Here is a 6,569-nt window from a genome sequence, read left to right as displayed (position 1 = left end):
CAGCTTGGAACCCAGATCCTGCTTCAGATTCTGTGTCTCCCTCTCTCTCTCTGCCCCTCTCCTGCTCATACTCTGTCTGTCTCTCTCTCTCTCTCTCTCAAAAAATAAAAATAATAAAAACATCCAAAAAAAGAGCTGTTAAAATAATTATGGGAGAATACAGGCTTGAGCTAAGAGGCCAGCTGTAGGAAAGGAAAGGCATGAATACTTATGGGGAGGAGACAAGCAGCTACAGAAACAGGGGTAGATGAACAATTCAAGAACGATCTCTACCTGGTAGACTGAAAGAGTGAGATATCACTGATGACAATGGAGCAGCTGGCAAAAGTTTGGATTCCACGAAGAGAAGAGAATGTAAATACAGAAGTACATCCCTTATCGCAAAGGGTCTTGACGCCCCCACATATGTGTAAAATTCGAAGGCAGAAAGAGTGCAGAAAAATGACAGTTCATGCAGGTTCAAACTCCAACACTTAAACCATCGTTACAGCGCAATATAATATTTCACAAGTGCTGTCTTGAGTTGGCGTTAAGTTCATGGCTAACAACTCTCAATTTCGTGTTTTTTTTTTTCCAAGAAATTTGCTAGGCACCACTCTTACCACTTCCTTAGCAGGCCCCTACTCCCCAGGGCCACTAAGGAAACACCCAAACTTCCCCAAGGACCAGTTGTATCAAACAAGGAAGGACGGTATCTGGGCCCCAGACGCCGCAGGATATCTGAATTGTGCAATCCCCAGGAAGCCTGGGAAGCCCAGCTGCTCTCCCTGCAGTTGCTGAATATAAGCCAACTTCTACATTTCCAACTTGCTGCTACCCTCCCCTGGTGCAACCCCCCCCCCCCACCACCCTCCTGTGGCCCTGGACAGTAGACTTCTCTCTCCTGTAAACAACACAGAGCTCTGCCTTTCATCCATCTAACTGTCACTGTGTTGTGCCCCTCCATCAAAAGACTCTTTAAATCTGATCAGGCAGGCAGTTACCTTACAATTTTGATGTGAATGGTGGGGAGAGAAGAAGATATTTCCAAATCCGATTTCCCTGCAATTCCTATCTAGGTCAAAGAGTGGGTACCCAACACCACATCCACGGCACGGCGCTTGCCCAAACATTTCTGAACAGTTCTCCAAAGCAGACACACACAAACATTTGGAGAGAAAATTGAGGAGAGGAATTTGCCATTAGATTATCACAGTACATCTGTTTTTAAAAGTCATTGCCACACTGTTCCTGTCAGGAGGCTCTTCCCCTGAAATGCAACTGCAAATCACGCCAAATGAGTCAACAGACTCCCCTCGCCGGCAACTGGAGGGAACTTTGTTTGTGGGTACTTTCCGCCCATGACTGTCACACGTAAATCACTGATGAGGGCTGTGAGGTCCCCTGGAAGTGAATTTGAGTGCTGTCCCTGCAGGATGTCCATTCCACGGGCATTTGTGATTTGCTCTCTGTAAAACTTGCTTCTTGCCATCTGTTCTGAATTTGTCACCCTTAGTTTACATTACCTAAAACTGTAAACTAGATTGACATTAAGCATGCAATTTAAGATTTTACTTCCATCAATAAATTCCCTCGTAATCACCAATTTAGACTTTATGTAGCTTCTCCCTGCTCTCCATCACTGGCCTCCTTAAATTACACTCTGGCTGCCCCTCACTTCTGTTTGCTAAGCTTTTCCTGAATCCCCCTTTACACTCTGTCCCAGCCCATCCCCATGCACACATTGCTGTCCACTGTTTACACTGCTCTTCCTTCATTTCTCACCCCTTTCTTTACTGCTGCCATCTTGCCATTTTCTTCATTTTAGATGTAGTATATTCAAAGACACTTCCCATTTCTTGATGTTGTCATTAAAATATATCCCCAAATGTTGACATCTGGGGTCTCCTCAAGTCCTCGCTGCTCTCTGAAAATGGAAGGTTTTCTCTCCAGAACTAACAGGCAGAGTATGAACTTTGGAATCCTGGCCCTATTACTGACTGACTTGATAACCTTGGCCAAGCCTCCTAAACTCTGTGAGCCTCCGCTTCCTCATCTATAAAATGGGGATAAGAAAAATCACCCACCATAAAAGATTAAGGGAGATGTAAGGCATCTAACATAATGTCTGGTGCTAATTGGTGCCCAATAAAATGTTATTTATACTGTTTCTAACAATTACTTGTAATCTAATCCATGTTTGAATTGAATTTAAGGTATGGCTTATTTACTATCTACAGAAAGGATTCCCAACGTTGTTATTTTTCCTAAAAAATTGTTTTAGGGGCACCTGGGTGGCTCAGTAGGTTAAGCCTCTGACTTCAGCTCAGGTCATGATCTCACAGTTTGTGGGTTCGAGCCCCATGTCAGGCTCTGTGCTGACAGGTCAGAGCCTGGAGCCTGCTTCAGATTCTTTGTGTGTGTGTCTCTCTCTACCCCTCCCCTGCTCACACTCTGTCTTTCTGTCTCTCTCAAAAATAAACATTGAAAAAATAATTGTTTCATTACTCCTTCATACTATTTTATTTCCACATGTATCTTACAAATCAGCCTAATTATAAGGTCAGCAGTACAAAAAGAAGCATGATATTTAATGTGAAATGACAACCCACAAGTTGGACCACAAACAGGGGTCTTTATTTTAATAACCATCACTGAAAGCTAATTTTGGAAATCCTGATAAATTACATTGCATTTTGACACTCCTTGGGGAACCACAGTCTGAACTCAGAAGACCCTGATTCAGTTATAGTGAAAGTGTTAATTTACACTCAGTTTGGGGAGGAGAAAACACCATCATCTTTAGGATAGCTTGTATCACATAAAGCAATTTAGCATAAATAGTATTTAATCTGGACTAGTTCCTTCCTTTTCCCATTCTCTAGAGCATGACCTCAAGTGCCGTCCCAAATGAGGAGAACCATCCCTGACGCCCCACAGGGCGACTAGAGTTGAGGGCTGTTCTGCCCTTTCCCCAAGGCAGTCTGCCGACAGCCTGTGAACATGTGATCTGTGAATCTTTCTTGGGACCCAAAAGGAGAAAAGTAATTTTTGTCTCAAGGCCCGCTGACTGCTTAGATTCACTCAGGACGGAAGCTTTGACTTGGCAAAAAAAAAAAAAAAAAAAATCAGTCTTTGTTTTAAAAATATGTATAACTTACAGCACCAAGATTAACCCTAAACCCCAATGTAAACAATAGATTTTGAGTGATAATGGTGTGGCAGCCTAAGTTCAACAGTTGTAACATGAAGAGTACAGATAATGCAGGAGGCAGTGAGCAAGTGGGATCAGAGGATATAGGGGAAGGCTCTGTACCTGTCATTCAATTTTGCTGTCAAAACTGTTCTAAAAACTAAAGTTTATTCAATACGTACACACACACACACACACACACACATATGTAAAACAAAACAAATCATCACAGTAAGAGATGTTTAAGGTAGAAAATTTAGGAAATATTTTAAAACTATATAAAGGATATAAAGGGGCGCCTGGGTGGTTCAGTCAGTTAAGCATCCAACTTCAGCCCGGGTCATGATCTCGCGGTTGGTGAGTTTGGGCCCCACATCGGGCTCTGCACTGACAGCTCAGAGCCTGGAGCCTGCTTTGGATTCTGTGTCTCCCTCTCTGCCCCTCCCCTGCTCTCTCTCTGTCTCTCTCTCCCTCAAAAATAACAAATAAACATTTAAAAAAGGAAGAAAAAAAGAAAGGATATAAAAATGGCTCAAAATATACTACTACCTAAAGATAATTAACCATTGTTAATACTTTTAGTGCATTTCTTCCCAGAATTTAACGCTCCCCCCCCACACACACACACGCATGCACACATGCACATCCCAGCATACTGCGAACTGAATCATGCACACACTTAGCTTATCTGTGCACAGACTTTGGGACCTAACTGGCTGTTGTCTTCCCCAAGATGAATCTCCATTACTTCACTCAATTCTCACAACAACAAACTATTGTATTCAAATGAATTAATGTTAGAGGCTTAATAATAAAATTAGGGAAATGTGTGCTTAAAGATAAGCAGAAACACTTCATTATTCTCAACCCACCCATCTCCCACTGATGTCTATGAATCTGATAGTCACATTAAAGACAGAATGGTTCGAATTCCCAAATATCTTCATATAGTTCCTTCCTTTAGTCTAACCCTCTGGTTCCCAAATTTCAAAGTGTACAAAGTCCCTGAGTGGTTTGTGTATACATAAAACCATGTGTATTATTCTTTATGGATGACTTAAAGTAGTTCTGAGCAGAATTTTGACTATAAGTAATCTCTTAATTAACAAATGACTTTATCTTGTATAATGTAATTTCACTGTATACAGACATGCATTTCTTTTTTCATAATGTATATTATTAAGTAAACTACTGTTTAATCAATATAATACAGACATCTTTCTATGTTATCAAATATTTATCTACAACATTCCTGATAATGACTGCATAGTATTCCCATCTATGAATATACCATAATTTAACCAACACTGAATTTTTTAATTTGCCTTAAGTAAAAAGCTTCCCTTTATTAACTCCTTTTATTAACCAAAATGTGAGCTCAGCTCAAGGATAGTGTAAAAATACCCTACAATCATTCTGAAAACATTACCACAGCTCCATAGCCCCTTTCTCCATCTTGGAAACAGGACTCAAATAGAGACCAGCAACCCCAGGAAAACACAGAAAGATTAATTATATTTCAGGTTATTGCATCCTCCTGATAAAGGTAGTTTCTCTTCCCCAGAGTATATAAATATATACATAAATCTAGTTTTTCTCTCTCGAGGGAATCAGAGGGGCAAATGGCATCAGCCTTATTATCATTTTTAAGAACTACAAACAGCATCATAAGGAGGGTCAGAGTCTGTCTTAGTTCAGGCCACGGTAACAAACACCATAGACTGGAAGGCTTAAACAGCCAACACTTACTTCTCATGGTTCTGGAAGTCTGAACTCAGGATGCCAGCATGCTTGAGTCCTCAGTGAGGGCCCTCTTCCTGGTTTCATCCTCATGGGGCCTTTCTTGGTGTGTGCATGCAAAGAAAGAGACATCTCCTGCTTCTTTCTCTTTTTTGTAACAGCATTAACCCCACTATGAGGGGTCCACCCTCTTGACCTCATTATCTCTCAAAGGTGTCCCCTCCAAATACCATTACACTGGAGAGTAGGGATTCAACATTTTCTTATTTGGGGATTTAGGGGAAAGGCAAACATTCAGTCCATAGCAGAGTCTTTATGCAATAATTGACTCAGGTAAAGATCACCAACAGACGCTAGCGCCACTGAAGGAGAGATTGTTGAGAAAGATGATATTCACACGATCTCAAAATATCACCTTACGGTTGACTTATCATTTACAAAGCAGAAAGTGTCTCTTTGTAATGAAGAATTCATTGATCGTTATCTTTATCAACTGATTAACTTGGCACCACCAATAGTGAGAAACATGGTATTAAATCACGTAAAAAGCGAACAGAGTGACATCAGCAAGATGGTAGAATAGGAAGCCTCAGAACCCCCTTCCCCACAGAGGCCTATGTTCAACAATAATACACAGACCAACTGCTTTCGTGAGAAATCTAGGAACCAGATAAGAGGCTCGTACACCCCAGGCAAGGATGAACCCTCCACGTCAAAGCCAGCAGGAAAGTCCGTGGTTATCACTCACCTTAGTCCCTCCTCACATCCCAGCTGAAGCCATCCGTGAAAACTTCCACTCTCAGCTTTTCTCCAGAGAAAGAAAAGACTGAAACACGTCTCCAGTGTTCAGATGTTTGGCAGGGGAAGGTCTTCCTGAGGGATTACATTCTTCTTGTCTGAATCTAAGTTCTGACAGTAAAGGGTCCTGGTTTCATGCCACTGAGGACAAAGGCAAGGGTATGGCCTAACATGCACTCACTCAATATAATCTCTCCCCTGATCAATATGGAACAAGCTGATGAAAACCCCAACCCTTGGCTTCTCCCAGGGAAGTGAAAGAGTTGGAGCATGCATCCAACATTCTGGCTGTTTCAGGGGGCTGCCTGAGGGCCTTGTTTCTTTCTCACCTGCCTCAGAATACATACAAAACCCAGCACATTCTGCATTCCTGGGGGCCACAGAGAATGAAAGAGGGCTGAGGAGTTTGCTGTTTGTCCCAGAGAACACACAGTAAAGTAGACAGAGACCAAGAAAGCTCTCCTCAGTGAGGAAAGAGAAGAATGGAGCTTTTGTCCAATGTCTGGCTTTCCCAGAGGTTGCCCAAAGGACTAGTTTTAAGACAATGGACTTAGACACTGAGAGGATCTGGCATTCTCTAGGAGCCTGGGAGCCGCTGACAACAGACAAGAGCGACAACAATTTATAGCCACTCCAGAAAACCTTCAGTGCCACAGTTAGACACCAGAAAGAGGCAAAAGTTTGCAAACTCCTGGAAAAAAAGATAATGACAAAGAAACCACTCTAATTGGGAATTTACAGGCTTAAGTCCAGAGAAGACACATCCATCAAAAGGTCTGAAAGATCGCCAGAATTTCTGACCAGGCTGATTGGTGACAGTCTTTCACTGCACACTGTCCGCAAAGACTAGAGGGGACTG

This window comes from Acinonyx jubatus, chromosome A1 (assembly GCF_027475565.1).
Source record: "Acinonyx jubatus isolate Ajub_Pintada_27869175 chromosome A1, VMU_Ajub_asm_v1.0, whole genome shotgun sequence".
Lineage (NCBI taxonomy): Eukaryota > Metazoa > Chordata > Mammalia > Carnivora > Felidae > Acinonyx > Acinonyx jubatus.
Note: the sequence above shows the minus strand (reverse complement) of the source record.